The following is a 22,060-nucleotide window of genomic DNA, read 5'->3' as shown; positions in this document are numbered from 1 at the left end:
TCATTTACATAAAGCAAAAATAACAAATGCTCGTAGACTGGGTCCTGCGGAACACCATAAGGGATTTAGGGTAGTGAAGAATCAACGGAATCAAAGTAGACAAATCGAGATCGGTTTGTAAGAAATCAAGAAATTCTGTGAGCTGATTGTCGGTTTTGATGATGATGATGGTTGGATGTTAATGGCGCAAGGCCAACTAGGGAAAGAGCGCCAAAACAGTGGTTAAATATGAGAGGTGAGAACTTAGACACTGAAATCAGTAAGCAAGAACAAAAGTAAAATCAATAAAAGACAGTGAGGATGGCTGGTGTAAAGGGCCAGATTTCATGACGCGTGATAGGAAATGAGGTTTAAAAACTTGACTGTTTCACGGAAACAATGGCATCGTCACCTAGGAAAAACGATGGATGTAGGGGAATATGTTGTCTGTAGAGTTCTCTGAAGTGTTTGTGTCGTGTTGTGTGAAGTGCCTTGCATGTGATTAGTATGTGCACTACGGATAGGGCTTCTCCGCACCTGCCGCAATGGGGTCTAGGAGATCCCGTCAGCAAATACGAGTGCGTTGCATGGGTGTGCCCTATCCGCAGCCTACCCAAGGCGACTTCCGTGTGTCTGTTGTGCGAGTCAGATGTGTACCGTCTCAAGTGTGGCTTTATTACATGCAGTTTGTTGTCTGTCTCTTCGTTCCAGTGTGTTTGCCATGTTCTGCGCAAGTGTTGTCTTATGTGTGGCTTGAGGTCTGTGTAAGGTAGTGTTGTTATGTCTACTGTGTTTCGGAGTGCAGCATTGGCGGCCATTTCATCCGCCAGTTCATTTCCGCCGATGCCAGAGTGGCCTGGCACCCAACACATAGTCACCTCAAGGTTCGAAGAATATGCCAGCACACTTGATTTCAAGACAAGGTTAACTACATGGTTTTTCGAGGACTCTCCGGATGACAATGTACGGACGACACTCAGCGAATCTGTATAGATGATGGATTTAGGAATATGATGTTCAACTTTGTGACTTACAACAAGAAAAATGCCATATGCTTCTGCCATAAAAATACTTGTCTTTACATTCATTGTTCTATATGCTTCAAAATTCGGCCCATGCGCCGCACAAGACACTGCAGTGAACGTTTTCGATGCATCGCTGAAAAACTCTGCAGCCTTGTATTTATCCTGCACATACGTGAAATGCTGCAAAACCCCACTTTTCGGTGTCCTGTTCTTATTGTATTTTAAGAAAGACAAGTCACATGCAACAGGACGTAGATGCCATGGTGCTACAAGATCAGTGATAGATGACTTGAATGTGTCTACAAAGGAGACCTCATGAATAGTGACCTCGTCCCTTACTCTGAGGGAGAAGGGAACAGGAATGGACGGGCGATTTAAAAAGAGCTTTGATGTGGATGTATCATTAAAAACCGGTTTAAAAGGATGCTTGTCCATTGATGAAATTTTAGAGGCATATAACAAGTCAACATAGGTTCACTGGTGGGATAAGCACCATTTGTCACATTCTGCGTAAAGACTCTGTACAGGGCTCGTACGGAATGCGCCACAATAGAGGCGAAGCCCCAAGTGAAGCACTGGGTCTAGCATATTAAGTGCTGTTTTAGTGGCTGACCCATACACAACACTCCCATAGTCCAATCTAGACCCCACTAGACTTGTGAAAATACGTAACAGGAGTTGCTTATCCGTTCCATACGACTGGTGGGACAAGATTTTAAGAATGTTGAGAGCCTTTAGACATTTATGTTTCAATTGTTTAATGTGAGGGATGAACGTAAGCCTTTCATCCAGCACCACACCTAAAAACTTGTGTTCCTTCCTCACAGGAATCGATACGCCATTAAGGATAATGTCGGGGTCCAGATGGATCCCACGCCTCCTGGAAAAGACAACACAGGTGCTTTTTTCTGGGTTAACTTTAAAACCGTTCTTGTCTGCCCAGCTGGCACGTTTTTAAGTGCGAATGCACTTTATAAGCGACCCCAAACCTTCCACCGCCGGCGGCGGCGGTGGCGGCGGCGGCGGCGTCCGCAGTCCTCCTCTCCCTAGCAACGGCGTGGAGCGGAGAGGAGCGTCGGTAGCAACGGCGCGGTGACGTCACTTCACCATGTGACCGCGCTCGCTCCGCCTCCTGGCTGTGGCTGCGCGGGTGCGCGCCGCTCCCCGCACCGCTCCTCGCGCCGTGACGTCATGGTATGACGTCACAGCGCGCCTCCTCTCCCCAGCAGCTGCCGCGCGCCTCTCTCTCCACTGTGACGTCACACTCTCTCCTCTACCCCTCGCTCGGCTGCAGCTGCCGTGCGCCGCTGTCCCTCTCCCCTTGCGCTCGCCTCCTCTCTCAGCCACCTGGCTCGGCGCGCTCGGCGCGGCGTACCCCCTATATATGCAGTGATAAACTGCCAGACCTCCGTGGGTCGGCTCGCGCGCGCTCACGGGCGAATGCCAACGGATTTTAACTTTACTCCCCCTCATAGCATCACCCCGTGCATTCGCACTTAACCATGTTCACCCTCGGGGAAATGCTTGTGAGTTTTTTTTTTGACACCGAGCTGGACTTGACGCTCACAGATGGACATATTACATGATTTAAAAGATAGCTGGATGTCGTCTACATACATTGAATAAGAAATTGTAGGTGGCAATGCCTTCCCAAGGGATTTCATCTTCACTATGAACAGAGTGCAGCTTAGCACTCCACCTTGCGGAACGCCGTTTTCTTGCACATGAACTCTTGAGAGTGCGCTACCTACTCTCACGCGAAACGTTCTTTCGGACAAATAACTAGCAAGGGTGTTGAGCATATGGCCCGACACACCGAAAGACTTTAGGTCACTTAGGATCCCGTAACGCCAAGTGGTGTCATAGGCCTTCTCAAGGTCAAAAAATACCATTGTGCAAAACTGTTTGTGAATGAAAGCGTCCTTTATGTATGATTCAAGGGCGACAAGTTGGTCATTTGTAGATCGCCCCGCCCTGAAGCCTGCCTGGCAGCCCTCGAGAAGACCGTTGTACTCAAGGCAGTACACAAGTCTCCTGTTTATCATCTTCTCGAAGAGCTTGCAAATGCAGCTTGTAAGGGTGATGGGCCGATAGCTAGCAGGAGAGGGACGGGTCCTTTCCTTCCTTCAGGAAAGCCACTAGTATGGCCTCCCTCCAAGAGTGAGGAATGTGCCCCGAAAGCCATATGTTGTTGTATAGATGTAGGAGTGTTTCAAGAGTGTCTGGGTGTAGGTGTTGTATCATGGCGTATGTGATTTTGTCTGCACCTGGAGCTGAAGGCTTACATGTGCTCAGAGCAACCTTCAGCTCATGAATTGAAAAAGGAGAATTGTAAGAAGTGTGCGACTTGTTGCTATCACGCAGGTACTTCTTTTCCGCAGACGTTTTGTGCTTCTTGAAAGTGTTTGTGTAGTGTGATGAGCTGGACACGTGATCGAAGGGTTGTGCAAGTGTGTTGGCCTGGTCTTCGAGTGTGTCCCCTGTTGTGCTAACCAGGGGCAGGCTGTTTCTTTGTTGTCCTTTCAGCTTGCGTGTATGTGTCCAGACTTTGTGTGTATCAGTGTATGAGTTGATGGAAGTGAGGAAGGTGCGCCAACTCTCCCTTTTCGCCTCACGACGCACTCGCTTCCCAAAAGCCTTTGCCCGTTTAAAAGAAATGAGGTTATCTGACGCGGGGTACCGGCGAAGGACACCCCACGCCTTGTTCTGGGCCTCTCGCGCCCGCTTGCAGTCCTCGTTCCACCAGGGCCTGCTTGGGCTGCGGGACCCACTGGAGGCCTGGGGAATGGACTTTTCGGCGGCGTCGAGGATGTGCGCCGTGACGAGTTGGGCGGCTTCCTCCACGTGTAGGTGTTTTATGGATGTGTGGTGTAGTTGAGATGTTTCTGTGAATGTGCTGCAGTTTGCTTTTGATTCATTAAACCTGTTATGGGAAGATGGACTGCATGGGCCTTTACCTATGTACGTTAGGGAAGTGGGGAAATGGTCACTACCATATGGGTCTGTGCCCACACCCCACTCAAGACATGGAAAGAGAACTGCGGAACCAATCGCCAAGTCAAGATGCGAGTATGTATTGTGTCCTAAGTTATGGTATGTAGGCTGTTTTTTGTTGAAAAGGCATGCTCCGGAGGATGTAAGAAACTTCTCTATCAGGCAACCTCGGGCATCCGTTCTGGAGGAGCCCCAAAGAGAGTTGTGCGCATTAAGGTCGCCTGTTAGTATGTATGGTTCGGGCAGCTGGTCAACCAGTGCCTCGAAGTCAGAGCTCAGAAGGGCAAAATCAGGAGGAATGTAAATGGAGCATACCGTTATCCACCTATTAAATATTATCGTACGGATTGCTACAGCCTCAAGGACAGTGTTCAGAGTGACAGGGTGGCAGGCTAAGGATTTCCGGGCGACAATTGCCACACCTCCTGAAGAGTGTGTGCAGCCAACCCTGTCCTTTCTGAATACCCTGTACCTATTTAAGAAATTTGTTTGTTTAGAATTGAGGTGGGTTTCCTGGAGACACATGACACTTGGCTGACTGGCATGCAGAATCTCATACACATCGTCAAGATTTTTAAGGAGGCATCTACAGTTCCATTGGATGATGTTTTCTGTTCCCATTATTTAAATTTAAGAATAACTGGAGTGTGTGTGTGTTTGTTCATGTGTCGTCTTTCGGGGCTGTTATTCTAGGATTTTTAGGCTTTTCTGTCGGCTTGGACATCGGAGGCCGCTCCTTGCGTTGCGTTGCAGGCAGGAACGGCGCGACATCCATTTCCTCGTCGGATGCCAGAAGGGTGCCCGGCGGACCAGGCCCCCGGACTTGGCCCCCTTTCGGGTGCCCTTCGTTTGAGCCGCCACTGCCGAGGGCGTCCGGGGCACCAGAGGTGCCACGGGAGGTGCGGTGGTGGTGGGAGCCGATGCGGGGCCCCCGGTGTCCATCCCGTCGGCACCCTCCAACGCACTGGAGGATGGGGAGGCAGAGGCGGGACGGCACCGGTCCCCACAGAAGAGGTTGTCACCACAACCGCTGCTGCCTCTGCAAGCGGCGTGGCACTGGATTGGGATGCCAGGGGGGGGCGGAGCGGGACTAAGTCCGACTCGCGGTACTGGGTCCCCGCCGAGACCAGACGCCGCTCCGCCCCCCGGCGAGCTGCGTCGGCGTACCTCCCCAGGGGGAAAGAGGCGAACCTCTTCCGCGCCTCTGGGAAGGTGATGTTCTCTGTTACTTTGACATTGATGATTTTCTTTTCTTGCTGGAATTTCTCACATTTGCGGGAGTACGCTGCGTGCGATCCCCCGCAGTTAACACAAGTGAAGGTGGTGGAGTTGCAGTTATCTGTCGGGTGGTCCTGTGCGGCGCATTTGGCACAGGTCGTTTTGCCGCGGCAAGAGTTGGTACCGTGCCCGAACCGCTGGCATTTGAAGCAGCGGCGCGGGTTTGGTATTTACGGTCGGACTGGACATCGTATGAAGCCTGCATTGACCGACTCGGGGAGCGTTGAGCAGTCAAATGTCAAGATCAAGTGTTTTGTACGGATTTCGATGTCATTTCGACGCATGATTATCCTTCGCACTGCCATCACACCCTGATCTCGAAGGCCATCGAGCAGATCTGTCTCTGTTTCGTTAATCAGGTCAGGATCGGAGATGACGCCCTGGGAACTGTTCAGCGTGCGGTGGGTTGTGATCTTTATGTCTGTGTCTACCATGCGGGTTTGCTTGAGGAGGTTGATAGATTGCTGCCTGTGGTTAATTTCGATTAGGATTTCCCCTGTTCTGAGTTTCTTGGCTTTGTAGGATTTCCCTACAATGCCCTCAAGGAACTTGGAGATGAGAAAAACAGACTGTGCAGTGACGGGCTTTGACTTGTCAAGAGATTCCATTATTAGAAAGCGGGAGAAATTGTCAGGTTTTAGAAATGTCAACTCTTTCAAGGGAGCAAAGGAGACTTCGGTGCGGCCCCTTTTGGGGGGCCGATCCCGTTTTTTGGGGGGGGGGGGGTTTGAACTATCCATATAGCATAGGAAAAAGCAGGGGACGGGGGTACTTTCTTCACTCGGTTTACCCTGATGCCGACAGAGGTCCCGGAGCTCCCTGCCTGGTAAACAGACAGGGAGCCCATCCGCCGGAACTTGACCTGGGCTCCGACGGCCACCGTTCGTGGTTTCTAACCCTCCACCTATAAACACATCGCCACGGTTGGATCCAGCTTATGTTTGGGGGCTCGGGGTCCACGGTATCGCCAGTACCGTCACCAAGATTGCTCAAGATACCCCGTCCGGGGGATTGTCGGTTTTGGAGGATATTATTTATTGTTGTGCAAGAGTTTTGAATGAGTAACAGTGTCGAAGCCATTGAAAAAATCGATAAAGATGGCATAAATCTGATCTCCCGTGTCAATGTTCAAGGACATGTCATGTGGAAAGGCAATACGTTGCGCCGCCGTAGTGAACCAGCGTAAAACCCGTGTTGAAAATTAGACAGAATGGTATTAGACTCGACGAAGTGTATGATATGATTAAAGATTATGTGTTCAAGCATTTTACATGAATATGAGGATAATTAAATTCACATATAATTTCAAAAACAGCGCTATCGCCGGGTTTGTGCAGAGGAACAACTTTAGCTATTTTCCAGGACGTGGAAATGGTACCAGTGCATACGGATGTGTTAAAGACAATTTCAAGGTAGCGAGCACAGCACTGTGAATACATTGGTTGAAATGCATTTGGAATGCAGTCAGGATCATTGCATTTTTTGCATCGAGATTCAGTACCATGTTCAAAATGCGCTCATCGGAAATTGTTATTTTCCAATGGAGAGAATACACAGGCGGTCGCCTGTCTAAAAATAAGAATATAAAATAGTTATAAAACGCATTTGATATGTCAGCTGTGTCACATAATGTTCCGCCATCAGTAGGGAAGGAAGACAGTAAAGTGGATTTGTAAAGACAAAACGCCAAAACGTTTTGGGATTACATTTAAGCAAATTTTGAAGCTTTACAGTGAAACAAAAATCTCTAGCCGAGTTTGTTTTCCGTCGAAGTTCTTCTTTCGCAAGATTAAACTTGGTTGTACTCTCAGGGTTATCGTTGTGTTTAGATCGCCTAAGGCGACTCACAGGGCGTCATATGTGTAGAATGTCACGATCCATTCATTGAACACTGGGATTGTTTTTCTTTGTTTTCAGTGGAACAAAATGCCGTATGCACCAGTTTACAAGGCGCTCGAAGAATTCCACAAGGGCGTTGATATCACCACTGAGACTGAGCTCGTTGAACGCCTCAAAGCTATCGAACAATTCCTCAATAATATAATATCATCAAAGTTATTGAAGTAAGGGCAGGTTGTCAACACCAAAACTTGTTTAAGCAATGACGAAGGTAGGTTAAAAACTGCACTGTGGTCAGATATTCCCTCAATTATCTCGAGAGTAAAGCCATTCTGCGCAACACTAGCACTAAGAAAAACCAAATCAAGTGCGTTGTTGGAGCTTAAGGTGCCGGTAACGACTTGGACAAGACCGGCAGAGAGTGAAATATTCAGGAGTGCTGGGTAATATTCGTATCATGCCCGCTGCCGGTCACTGCCGACCATTTAACCAAGGTGCATTGAAATCACCCATGCAGACGAAATGTGCTGCAGAAAAGTTACGTTAAAGAATGAACTGGCTGAGGCAGTTAGTACAACAAACCGAACTTGCAGGAGTGCGATAAAATACGCTTATTACCACCATCGGTTCCCTTAATCGGTTCACACAATCGGTGCCCCAACGTACTGAGCAGTGACGCTACATTAGGTGCAGGTACTTCCGCATGGTGGGAGTGCTATGCACGCCGAGTAGAGCACATGCCTTTTTATCCTCTAGAGTACTTACGACATGCCGAAAGCCAGTCCAAAGGAACGCATGACTTCGACACAGAATCGATAAAGTGAACACCAGGGGCGCACAAAGAATTATGTTATTAATATGCTCCCATTCCTTGCCGCAATCATTTTATCGTTCAGGCATAGAATTGCAATAGACCTAAACAGGCCAACACCCGTTAACGTCCTCTCTTTATGGTCAAGTGTTTAGAACCAACAGTGCCTAAGATGATGCTTTATGTGCTGTATCTATGCTGAGTAACTTTGTGAAGGTCAGGTCTGGCTTGTTGCTTCGTGCCCCGAAATCCGCGGGAATGCGACAGCGGAGCTCCTAGTTTCAGCAGCTACTATCGCTAGTGGCGACACATATCGGTGACGGCTCCTCCGGCTCCTGCTTTTATCCGCATTTCCGGCAGCGCAATCATCGTCCAATTAAGCTGCTTAACGTGACGATTTATCTCACCTACATAAAAAAGCTATTCATAGTGCAATTGACAGTAACGGTGAATGTACAATGTCTAAAAATTGCATTCAATAGACTGCCTTTGGTATTAAATATTTCAGGTGAAGACAGGTGCCACAACGATCTCGCATTCTCGGCTGTTCTCGGCGACCTTCGAGTATCCGGCTCCCGCAGTGGCTTTCGTAAAAAACTGGCCGCGTGTCTGCTCGTTGCAAATGTCGTCAAAAGACGATAGTCTTTGTAGACATTTGCCAATGAAATTCCCTCCTTCGCTTTCCGGCTGACCTCTCATGTTGTTCCTTTACCGTCGCACCCATTCCAAGGTAAACACACTAAATGTTTGCGCAAGGCGATTTGAATTTGCCGCGTTCCACTGCTGCATGCCGGGTTCCTCGATTCCAGCGCTGCAGTACGGCGGAGACGCGTGTGAATGGAGGCGGCCGACTAGAAGGTTTATAGAGCCGTGTGGCCGTGCTCCACGTGCGTTCGAAGCAGAACGTCATTTACTTGATTTGACTCCTATATTCGAAGCTGAGTTTTTTGCAATAGTTATGGACTTAAGAAAATTACCTCGAAAATATTTAAATGTTGCTATTATTTCCGATTCCCTGTCGGTTTGTACCGCGCTAACATCTCCAAAAAATTCATTACTGATTCGTACCTTCAGCCGCCTAGTGCCTCCCCATTTATGCGAAATCCGAATCATCTGGGTCCCAGGGCACAGGGGCCAATGGCTCAATGAAACGGCTGACTCTTTAGCCGGTTAACCTTTAGATGGCCCTACGGTGGACCTCAGCCCTACCCCATTTCTCCTGGCGCGAGCAAGGTTTCGCAGATATCTACGACTAGGGATGACACAGGAAGGTACTATCACAGGCTTGGATGACTATCCCCATCTTGCTCACACTTGGAATGCTAGATTTTGCGAGTCCCGCCAGTGGGAGGTCACTTTAACCAGTATGAGATGCAGAATACCACAGCTTAATTTTTATTTGCATCGCGCTGGTCTCACCTCCTCCGGTATTTGTGCTGCTTGCGGTGAAATTGAAACAATTGAACACTTTTTCCTGTACTGCCGCCGTTTTTCTTTCATTCGGAAATGGTATCTAGCCGCACCAATTCAACGTATTTGCCTTCCACTGTCGATGCCGGTGCTTCTTTCGTTCGGGGCCACATCCCTGGGGTTTGGTCATAAAGGGATTATCGCGGCCATTCACGCGTACATATCAGAGACCAGACGCATGTCCTGCTAACTCGGTCAAAATTTTTTAGCCTTTTCTCCCAAAAATGACATCCTTCACTGATTCTTCTTTCGACCTATTATATAATTCGGGAACCGTTTCCCCAATTCCTACAGGCTGATCATATAGGGCCATGAGGTGGGCGTTTTAGACCTCAAAAGCCACCCCGTTTCTTGGCCAATCCCCCACGTGGTCATGTGCCATTAGAAAAGGAACAACAACAACAACAGAACGTGGAACCTAGCTAGTGTAGAGAGAGAGAAATAAACGTTTAATAAAAACGAGCAAATTGGTGCTAGATGGCAGGGGCACCAGCCCTGTGGGGGGCAACCTTAGTCCGGGATGCCGTGGTCCTGGCTGGCTGCCCGGGCTCTACCGACGACTTCTTGTTGCGCCGCAAGGTCCGAGCTGGTCAGCCGGTCCACCCACTGCTCGTAAGTAGGGTTGGGGATTGGAGATAAAGATGGGGATTGCTGGCATTCCCATACCAGGTGGTATAGGGTGCCAGGGGATGGGCAGTAGGCACAGTTCGCGTAGTATTGGGTTGGGTACATTTTGTGGAGGAGTGTACGCTGGGGGTAAGAGTATGTTTGTAGCCTTCGGAGGGTAGTGGCTTCGAGACGACTAAGGCGAGGGTGAGGGGGAGAATATCTGCGGCGGCTGAGGCGGTAGTGGGTGAGGATATCAGGGGGGGTGAGAGGGGTATCTTGGCAAGGAGACTGCCGGTCGGAGACGGCCTGGCATGCATACTCGCAGACAGCGGCGGGGGCCGCATAGTTTCCGGGGAGGTCAGCGTGGCCGGGTGCCCAGATGAGTTGGATGTCGGGTAGTTCGTAATTAGCCTGAAGGATGCGGAGAGCTGTGGGAGTAATGCGGCCGCGAAGATATCGGCGACATGCCTCTTGCGAGTCACTAAGTAAGGTGACGCAGTCTTTGGCTGTAGTAGCTGCTAGCGCAATGGCTGCTTCTTCGGCCGTTGTGGCAGTGGTGGTGCAGATAGTGGCTGCCGAAAACTCTTGAAAGCGGTGGTCGACAGCGGCAACGGCGTAAGCTCGCTGGGTTGAGTAGCGGGCAGCGTCCCTGTACCGCGTGATGGAGCTAGTGGAATGTAGCCGGTGCAACGCGGCCGCACGAGTCGCTCGGCGGGCGACGTTGTATTCCGGATGCATATTTCTGGGGACAGGAGCCACCGTGATTCGATTCTGGATATCAGGCGGTATGCCAACCGGGCAGTCGTCGGCTGGGCGAGTGGCACAACCCAACCGTTAAAGAGTGCACCGTCCCGTACATGTAAGGAGAAGGTGTCGTTGCTGTGACAGCTTGTGCGCTTCAAGAAGTTCTTCCCAGGTGTTGTGGATTCCTAATTGGAGCAACGTGCGGGTGGATGTAGTGGCCGGAAGGGCGAGCGCGTTCTTATAAGCCTGGCGAATGATCACGTTGAGCTTGTGTGGGTGTGCAGGTTTGATGGCCAGGTATGGGGTCCCGTACATAAGGCGGCTGGTCAGTAATGCCTGAATGATGCGAACCGCATGGTGTTCTTGAAGGCCGAACCGACGGTGGGCAACACGGCAGACTAGTTGAGTGAGTTGAGTGAGCGTCCGCTGGAGTTGGGGGATGGTGCTAGACCCGCTACCGTTCTTAGAGATGTTTAGTCCTAGTATTCTTAGTGAGGCGACGTTGGGTACTAGGTGGTCGTCCATGAAGAGGTCAGGATCTGAAATTGGGTCGGTGTGTTTCTTGTACGTGCGAGCGCACAGTGTGATTAGCGCAGATTTTTCTGGGCCGCATTTGAGGCCCCTCTCCTGCGGGTACTCTAGAATGACATCAATAGCAGCTTAGAGCGAATCCTGCTGCCGGCCCGTGGAGCCCTGTGCCACCCACAGTGTAAGGTCGTCAGCATACAGAGCATGATTGACCGTGGGGATTGCGCTAAGTAATGGTGGCAACTCTCGCATCGCTAGGTTGAATACTAGCGGACACACCACTGATCCTTGCAGTGTCCCTCTGGAGCGGAGAGTGAAAGTCGTACATCGAAGATGCCCGAGGTGGACGGTGGCCATGCGGTTTCGGAGAAGTGCACTGAAATAGGCGTGAATTTGCGGACCGCAGTTTGTGGTTGCTAGTCCGTTGAGGATGGCCTCGTGTGTGACGTTATCGAATGCACCTTTAATGTCAAGGGCAAGGATAGACTTCTTGCTCGAGGTGGTGAGGTGATCGATGATGTCCGCTTTGATTTGTAAGAGTATGTCCTAAGTAGAAAGGTGCGGGCGGAATCCAAACATGGTATTGTGGAGGTAACCGTTGTCCTCGATGTAAGGAGTGAGGCGGTTAAGCACCATGTGTTCTAAAAGCTTGCCAACACAGGAACTGAGGGAGATGGGACGAAGGTTTGCGGTGGTAATGGGTTTGTTTGGTTTAGGGACCAGCGTAATGTCCGCATGCCGCCACTGCTGGGGGAGAGTCCCAGCAGCCCAATGGTGGTTATATAAACCTTACAGATGGACAATTTCTGCGTGGTCAAGGTCCCTAAGAAGCCTGTTCGGAATTTGGTCATTGCCTGGGGTGGTGTTTCGTGTGAGCTTCAGGACTGCAGCTTCCAGCTCCTGCAGCGTGAATGGGGCGTCGAGAGAGGGATTAGGGGGTACCTTGTAGGGCGGGTAGCGGGCTGGGGGTTGCGTGGGGTCTTCCAGCGGGGACTGCTTGAGACTACTCAGCAGCTGGTCTTTCGTACCGGGGTAGGAGTAGATGACGCGCCTGATGTGATGGTGTGTGGTAGCCTTCGTGTCCGTATTGCCTATAAGGGAGCGGAGCAGGTGCCAGGTACGGCAGGTGCCCAAGGTACCCTGAAGTCTCACACAGAATTCTGCCCAGTTCGGCCGACTGAGCTGGCGAGCGTAGTTCTCTGCATCTTCCGTCAGCTTTGTAATGCGGATCCTAAGCTTACGGTTAGTGCGATTGCGCTTCCACCGTTTGGTGAGGCTCCGGCGAGCTTTCCATGTGTGGAGGAGGTGAGAGTCTGCCGCAGGGGTTTCTTGCGTTATGTTGACAGTGGTAGTTTGTTGCCGACAGAGGTCCAGTAATTTAGTTGTCCATGTGTCGATGCAATCAATTTTCTGGGCCGGTGTTTATTTACGGAACTCTTTCCAATTGGTGATGCGGGCCGGGCCAATTGAGGGTGCTTTGGCGTGGTAGTGCGATATCGTGAGTTGAATGATGTGATGGTCACTGCCCAGGGTTTCGTCGTGGCGGGACCATACTGCATGCGGGACGTTGTGGGTGAGTGTGAGGTCCGGAGTAGTGTCCCTGGTAACGCTTGTGCAATACGGATGGGGAGACCTGGTATATTGCACAGGTTAAAATGCTGTAGTTGGAGGGCATGGAAAAGACGTTGGCCCCTAGGAGTGTCGTAGCGGTATCCCCACACCGTGTTGGGGGGCATTAAAATCACCAAGAAGAATAGGTCGGTGGCCACGGGTCCATTGCCGTAGTGTTTGTAGTAGGGCTTGGATGCCATGAAAGGGTTGTCGGGGGGTGCTGTAGATGTTTAGTATTTATTAGGTTGGTTGCGTTTTCTTCACAGGTTCTTCAAAGTTCCACAAAGGTGCAGTCAAGGTCCGTCGGTAAGGAATGGGCGCAGCACGAATGAGGATGGCGGTGCGGGAGGTGGGTTCAGACTGGTGAGATTTGTAACCCTGAAGGGTGATTGGCGCCACGTCACTTCTTGCAGGGCTATAATATCTGGGGAATGTTGTTGGGTGTATGCTAATAAGGATGGGCGTTTGTTGCGGTAGGAACGACCGTTCCATTGCCAGATAGTGAGAGCTGGAGATTTAGGTGGGATCATGTCGAGTTGTAGCTTGGGCGGAGGTGGTGGGTTGTTGTTCTTCGGTATCAAGCGTACCTTCGTACTCCTCTTGATCAGATAGTATGAACGAGCATGTGTCTTCTGATTCCGGGGGCAACTGACGGATCTTGGGCTTTTTGCGTGCTTTAATAATGCGCGTGCTGTCCTCGAGGGCTTAAAGGCGTTTGTCAAGGCTGTTGAGACGGCCATTAATGTGTTCGCCCATATCGTAAATAAGTTGCTCAATGCGGGAAAAGTCCGTGGGGACTGGGGTGAGTGCGCGGGGAGTGGTTTCTTCGGCAGGCTGTGTGTCCATGGGCGTTGCTGATGCGTGAGATGAGTTGTGGATCAATTTGTCGACTTGAGCACGCAATTGCTCAATACATGGTCCAAGGGCAACGATACGTTTGTTGGTGGCTTCGAGTTGCTCTTTTTAGCTGGCATTTTCCTGTTCTAGTTGGTGGATAGGTTGGCCATGGAGGGTTGGCGGAGTTGGGGTGGTTAAGATAGGTGAGGGGTGAGCAGTGGGTGGAGCAAGTGCCACGGCTGACCAGCTTACCTTGTTGGCGGGTTTCTTGAGTGGTGAAGGTTGGGTGGTCTCGTCCAGGGAAGGCCAGCTGTTGGCAGGAGCCGGTCCTTGTTTGGTACGGGCGTTCTTCCGAGGCATTGGGCGAGGGGGTGGTGGCGGTGGTTTTAATTTCTGACGGCATTCACGGCTGGCCGTAAGGTGGTTGAGTCCACAAAGTTAGCAAGTCGGGGTGCATGGATGTCCGATGGGGGGATCACATAAGTGGCAGGTTGGGAGATGATGACCTGGGGGTTTCGGCAGATGTCCTTCCGATGGCCCATCTCCCCGCAGAGAGCACAGCACTGGATAGTTTGACGGTATGGTCGACAGCGTGTGAGGATGCCGTATGCTTTTATATAGTATGGCACACGGGTGCCTTCAAAGGTAATTACCGCGGCGATCGACGTGCCGAGTAGTCTGGCGTGTAGAATGCACGGCCCGTTGGTGGGCAGTATGTGCTGCAGTTGTTCATTCGTAGTCCCCACGTCTAGGCCGGTGATGACTCCTCTAGTCGTACCCGGTAGTGGTTTAAGATAGGGGGTGAGCTCCTGGGTCGTTGCGCCCAGTTGGATGGTCGTCATTTCGCAGACTGTTAGAGGTACGTTTCGACGGGTGTGCTCGCGACGATCAGGTTCTGCGTAACTTGGATTTGGAATATTACGCTGGAGAAGAATGTCCATTCAGGAAGTTTGCTTGCTTGGCAGATGGCTTGTGCAAACTGCCGCTCACTCCAAGAAGCAACGCGGAGTCCGACCTGAGGACGATATACGATCTTGAAATCCTTGGCGGGAAGACGTGGCTTTACATCCCCACTTGAGGGTGCGCTTGCGGACAGATGCGGGCGAAACCGCTTGCTGCTTAGGATTTTGCCTCCCCCGTAGAATTTGTTGCCAAGGGCCGGGTTTGTGGAGAGTGCGGCCGCTGAGCTGGTCAAACTCCATAGTCGGGGAAGAACCCTGCGGTGGTGTTGTCATGTTTAGGAAATCTGGAAAGCGGGCCAGAGCCCGTCACTCACGGTGGTGGTAATCCTAGCTGGACAAGGCTGAGCAAGGCTTAGCCGCGCCACCGGCGCGCTCGGGCAGCCGGTGGTCGTTACGTCTTAACAGCTGGTCCGGCGTGGTCGTGGCTGGGCCCAATCGATGGCGGACGTCGTTAGCAAACGATATGTAGTGTTGCCAGCGAACCAGGTACTCGGTGTCCAGTAATATCACGCGTTTTAGCAAGAGCCATCCTATGGATCTCTAGCTAGTAGAAACTTTCGTTGCTGTTGCCGCGTGATTTTTTATATGCCGCCAGGAGGCGGCGGCCTTCTGCAATAGATGTAAAATATAATTACCTAACGAAAAACCAAGCATCCATGAATTATTGATTAAAGGAACACTGACAAAATCTCTTATGTACTAATTTCTCGTCTTTTATTTTCGTCATGTCTTGTTCTTGTTCAACAAAGTCGACAAGTATGAACATATAAACCGGGCTTAGACGTTTACTTGTGGCTGTGAGTATATCTAGACTATTGCGCAAAATCAATTTTACTTTGTCCGGGTGGCTGAATCGAGCCACAGACAGACAGACGGACAGACAGACAGACAGCCATACAGACAGACCAATATTTCTGGGTTTAAGTAGCCTAGGAAAGACTAACGTCTTTAATAAACTCCAGCGTTAGTTTGTTGGACCTTATATTTGACTGGAAGGGCAAAGTCAACGAGCCGGGGGGAGGGGTGGAGTGTAGAGGGTAGGGTACCATAGAGAACTTCGGTTTTACTTCCTACCTTAGTCAGTTTTAATGGGTAGCTTTCTTTGCCGAGTACTCCCACATACAGGTCCGTGTAACCTCCTGAATTTCCACACAAATACCGATATAGCGGTATTTCCAGCTGCAATCGCTATAATTGCGTAAATGGAGATAAATGGTAGACGGTAATTTTGAAAGAAAAAATGAAAATAAAAAATACATTCCTTTGTGTACATTTACGCTATTATACCATTACACGTGGAATCTCTGCGGAATCTGCATTAATGTGGAAGTGGCATGCAGAAAATGGCGTCACTTGTAGCACATTGAATTTCCTAATCAATGAAGATTCCGTGAAAGTCTGACTTGTATTCGTTATAATATCGTAAATGGACAGAATTCGTCAAGCAAAATTTGAAAAACAAGAAATAACAAAAATTAAAAAAATATTACGAAAAATCGAACCGTGCAAAGATCGAAATTTCCACAATAATGGAGGTTTCGGAAAAGTTTCACATCTAATCCTTGTAGTAACGTAAATGGGGATAACTGGTCCTACCTAATTTTGAAAAACTAAAAAATATGACATTTAAAAAAATAAAAATATACTGAAAATGTCAAAAAGTACACCACGTGGCATTCCCACAATAACACCGATTTCGCGAAAGTTCCAAATAAAATCCTCAAAGTAACATGGACAGAGATAATTGGTCGGACGAAATTTGAAGAATCAAAAAATTAGAAAAAAATTAGTGAAAATACGGAAAATGGCAAAACGTAAAACGCATGCCAGTTCTACAATAATAGAGATTCCGCAAAAATTTCACGTGTAATTGTATAATAGCGTAAATGCACATAAAGGGATGAACGAAATTTTGAAATGCTAAAAAATAAGAAAAATATAAAGAAATCACGGTAAATAGCGGACCGTGTATGCCCTGCTTTTCCCCATATATTGCAGATTTCGTGACAGTTCCAAATGCAATAGTTATAATAAAGTAAACAACGTATATTTGTATGAAGAAATATTGAAAAACTACGAAATAGGAAAAATATTAACATGTTACAGAGAATGGCTAAATGTATAGCGCATGGCATTTCACCAATTCTGCAGATTTCGCGAAAGTGCCTGCTGTAATCATTATCGCAGCGTAAATGGTGATATTCGCTCGAATAAGGTTTTCAAAAAAGAAAACAAAAAGGACATTTTCAAATCATTACGGAAGATTTCGCGAAAACTTCACCTGTAATCGTTATATAGCGCAATTGGAGATATTCCGTCTGATACAATTTAGAAAAAACGAAACTCCTTCTCCCGGAAAAACTCTCACTCACGACAGGCGCCATCAAAAGGATACGGATAATATATATTTCTCTCAAATTCTGCAGAAATTTGTTTAAGTCAGTATGACGGAAGTTTTAAGTCAGTGTGATGGATGATGCGTCGCTCTGCTACACAACCCACGTCAGACCACTCTAAGTTGCAAAGGTAGCGAGCACCGAAAGAAGGTACGGCAGTTTATGATGGCTGATTTTCTTGAGAATGTAAATAAGGTGTGATGTGATAGCCGCTGTCGTCGATGCTCCTAGAAGAACACGCATGACCACATCATCATCATCATAATCATCATAATCACCAACCTATCTATGCCCACTGCAAGGCAAATACATCTCCCCTTATTCTCCCATTACCCCGGCCGCGTGCTAACTGCGACAAATTTATCCCCGCAAAGTTATTTATCTCATCTGCCCATCTAACTTTCTGCAGCCCCCTGCAACGCTTTCCTTCTCTTAGTATCCACTCTGTTACCCAGATAAGGTGGTGTAAATCTGGTTTCATTCACAGATTGCAAGAAGGGCAATATTGGCGCACTTCGGGTCTGCTAGCCCGTAATAAATAATATATGGGGAGTATACGCCGCGTCCGAACAAACCCTATTTACGAATACTTCAGCCGCTCCAGGTTGAATGCCAAGATTGAAGAGGTAAGCTATTGCGTAGCACAGCCGGAGTTCCTGTTGCCTTGCTTTCTAACGTCGTACAGGAGAAGAGCAGAAGGCAAGGGAGGAAGCACAACCAGTGGTTCGGTGAAGAGGAACGAGTGATACTAACTGAGCTGCCTCTTGGGCAACCCGTTTACCTGTGTATGTGTCCTCATTACATACCATCCAGTCGATGCGGCAATGTACAACATGTCGTCTGAGGAGGTAAATTTGCATCAAAAAAGAGTTTACAATTAAATTGGAGGAGAACGGCTTATGGACCTCTTCTGCAGACTCGAAGAAATCGGTGAGTACGCACATATCCACGTATCAAGGTCATAGGATAGATATAGCGTATAGCTCACCTTCCAGGTAACTGCCGTTTTCATAGCAGAGTGAAAAGCTGCCTTTTAAATGTGTTTGTTCAGGGCATATCCATGCATTGCCAGCAATACTCGGTGTAATGCTTGCAACTGCGAAAATATTGGCTACCCGTTTGACTTTGGGGTTCTGTAAGTGTCGCATTTACCCGTTTCTTGCCTGCCGCTTGTTGTTTGGTATTGCTCTGGGATTGTGGCCTAGGATAATGTCTGTGGACTGCGAAGGTGATAACGCAGTTAGTAGAGTGATTTTCGTGGGAACCGTCTGCGCGTTCCTTGCCATAGGTTCAATTCGCCGCCTTGTGAGGCTGCGTTAACCGTCAGCCTGACGTCGGGTACATTGTATAATACGTGTCAATGGGACGGATGGAAACACAATGCTCGAGAATGCCGATTGGGGTGTGTTTTGGAAATCTGGTTACTGCTGTTATATCTAGTGGATGTTGAGAACGAAAAGTTTTAAGGCCTGTCTTATTGAGGGCCCAAATCGGGTGTCATATCTCATTGTGCCGATCGACACAGCTCCAGCCATGGAGAGGCATACAGATTGATTAGCTGCGCTTTACAGTCGGTAAAAGGCTTGTCTATAACGATCGAGCGGCGTGCTCCGGACTGCGCGGGAGACACCTAGTGATAACGCCTGGTTTGAGATAGGTAGATAGTGAGCGCGCGCTGTCCGTATCAGAGCGACAGCTGTGCCCGTCCTCGCTGTGCCCGTCGCCTTGGCTTCCACACATTCTTTAGCCGTAATAGGCGCTGCATGCCTGCGCGGCCGGGCCGCGCAGGCATGCAGCGCCTTATCGCGCTTTATCGCGCGGGTAAGGCGCAGGCATGCAGCGCCTTACCCGCCTTATCGCGCGCTACGCGAGTTTCTCGTCTGCATTAGCTTTGGCGACAGATGTTCATTGCGTTATCCTTCTGCCAAAATCTGCATAAGTACCGCGTGCACCACTATCCGGTTTCTAGGCTCGGCTTTGCCCGTCACTGCTTACGGGCTAACGCCACAATACTTAATGCACTGTGGAAGCAATCACGGACCGACATCTAGTCACTCCAAAACACCGGCAGGGATACGTTTTCAGCGTTTGTTGTTCGTTGTCCTGCATACAGGAAGAAAAACTCCTGTCTAAATTACGTAGGGCTCCGCAAAAATAAGGCGTGGCAGGTAGTTAAACGCAGCCAACGCTGTTCTGCCATTGTCTAATCTCCAATATATTTTCTCCGCCCGGCAACGCAGGTAGCGCTTCTCAAGGCTAAAAACAGTACGGAGGACGAGGCGACGGGCACAGCGACAAGGAAAACAGCCATCGCGCTGTTGCGGGTCGCGCGTGCTCACGTTCTACCGGTCTCAAACCAGGCGTTGTCACTAGATGTCTTCTGCGAAGTCCAGAGCAAGCCGCTCGCGCGTTATAGACAAGCCTTTTGCCGACTCTACTTATTGGATGAACTAACGGACAGACCTAGGATCTTTTTTCATTTTTCTCTCAACTGTGACACCAAGCCTTGGGACGGCCACACCTACAGAAGGGAAGTCGGGCAGGGGAACTCGCCCGCTCACTGACTCAATGACCATTCCGCCAAAATGCAGTATGGCGTCCTCAGTTAGCGCGCTGCTTTGATGCCGGTCACATCCAGCAGCTGCGGTTTTTTTAAGACAGTTTAAGGATTAGATCCAGTGAAACCCAGAGGAACTTGTTCACCGCAGCTTGTAGTTCTGTTATCATGTCTTGCTTCGTGTTTGCCTTCCCATAGATACAAATATAGTCGGCGTATATTGCGAATCTTGTCTACGTTTCCTATATTATGCCCTTTTGAGCTGAGCCATAACGAGTTTAAAAAGTACTCGGACAACTACAGATTCCTGCGGGACTCCCTCCTTGCTGTAGTATTTTTCTGGCATCTGGTTAGTGAGTCACAGCGTTCAACTTGTCGATTTTCAGAAATCTCCGTGTACAGTGTTGTGTAGGCGCACTGGGGAATGCTTGGGAAGAGCTTTTAGTATGTCCATCCGATGGACTCTGTCTGACATGTTGCGAATGTAGACAGTGAGGACGTAATCGGGAAGATCCATGCGATACACTTGTCGGCTGAATACTGTTCTAAACACGAAGTGGAAGTTATGCGTACCAGGGTTTGGTCGGAATCCTCTTTACAAGGATGGAACAATGCTTAACCATCGTCAATTGAATACTGCATAAGATTGTTGATTAGTCATTTCATCAATTTACATTGCGTAGAGGTAACAGAGATCGGTCGCCGGTTGGCTACTTCCGATGAATCTTTGTTAGGCTTTAGGATGGGACTGATCAAAGAATGCTTGAGGGTTTCCGGGATATCCCGTGATTGCCAGGAGTCGGTAAATAAATTTAGCAGATTTGCAATTTGGGGTTAATCTTTGTTGCCGTGTTATGCCTTCATGGCCGTGTGCCAATTTCGTTTTTCTTTACCGCATTGCAGCCCAGACTTTCGAGTAGCGAAAGTTGGTTCCAGTGAAGGGTCAGGGTTATCTACCACAGTTTGAAGTAGATTGTCTCCTGGGCGAGAAGTAGTTGATGGAATTGGGCCGTAATGAAGCTTGTTTAATGTGATCAGCAGGGGCTGATCACATTAAGAGTTGAACCAGTACTAACGCAATTGTGAACATACTACGATCGCACGTTCACTGGAAGCGAGGTAACTCAGAAAGACGAAGTAGAAAAGATTCGCATTCTTTTAGAGGGTTTCATGAAAAGTGATGTCCACCATGATTGAGGCCACAACTAATCTACAACCGGGAACACCCGGTGGTAGATTATCACCCGTCCAACTAAGCGTTGGACGGGTGATAAGCGGTGGTCGCTCCTTCCTCTTTCCAGCGATGATCCTAGAAATGTGCCAAAGTCGGGAGAGACCACGATTTTTTCGAATACCGTAGCACAGTTCCTGCAAGTTGTCATATGCAAGCTTCTTTTGATAATCCCAAAAAACTTTAAATTGCTTGCGAAATTTTATCAGGAGGCAGTGACGTTTGTCAAGTTATTGTTATCTTCCAGTAGGTCCCTCAGCTATTTTTTATGAATTGGCAAGATGTCCCTCTAGTCTCGATGTGTATTCAGAGCCGGGGACCTCTTCCTGTGACATCTCTGCTGCAGGCGGTCTGAACGAAGGTCATAAAATCAGCAGTTATCTCAGACAATTCGTTCAGTATTGCACAGGAGTTGTTCCAGATGTAACATGTATATTTTTATGTTGAGTTCTAAATCGCTCCTTGAACAATAATGCTATACGGAAATGGTTGCTGGCGTAGGAGGGACAACAAATTACCAAATTGATAATACTCAATTAAACGCGAAAGGGAGATCTTCTGTCGTATGTCGTTGTGGGGTGTGTGCTCCAACTGGAGTAGACACAATAAGGTCATTCAGGAGAGGGAAGTTGGTCATAGCTTGAAGTTCGAGTTCGCGACCCCACTTGTTTTAGTCAGTGGACCCCCAAGCTTTGTTCTAGTATTACATTTAATACCTATCACGATAGAGACATCAGCGTAGAGTTTTACGACACCATAAAATATTTGAATGAAGGTTGGAATGCAGGACTATTACTCATGCGCAGGACACTGGTGCCACAATTATCTGCTTCTGGATGGAGACCACCATGCACTAATATCCCCTCATGTCGCTTTGAGGTCAGACCAGATAATCAAATTTGCTTACAACCAATATCACCTGTGACCAGGAGGATTGAGGATGCCGGAGCTGAAGTGTAGGGTCACCGGCGTCATTGAGGGTTTTTTTGTGGGCATTAGTAATGGTTGGGCCAGAAAATATAATGTAACCCAGAATAGTTAGAGCACATTGGGATTCTTATAGGAGAACAAAGAGGAGACCTTGCTGAACTTGTGATGTATCTACGGCAGCTTTATTGTAATATATTAACGTTGTTCATTGTTGTGCAAGAGTATAATTTTTCTTGGATTAACATTCTGTGGTGGCTCC

Source organism: Haemaphysalis longicornis, unplaced genomic scaffold (assembly GCF_048455015.1).
Source record: "Haemaphysalis longicornis isolate Haplotype H1 unplaced genomic scaffold, Haemaphysalis longicornis Haplotype H1 scaffold_8, whole genome shotgun sequence".
In the NCBI taxonomy this organism is placed as follows: domain Eukaryota; kingdom Metazoa; phylum Arthropoda; class Arachnida; order Ixodida; family Ixodidae; genus Haemaphysalis; species Haemaphysalis longicornis.
This window is presented reverse-complemented; position numbering follows the sequence as displayed.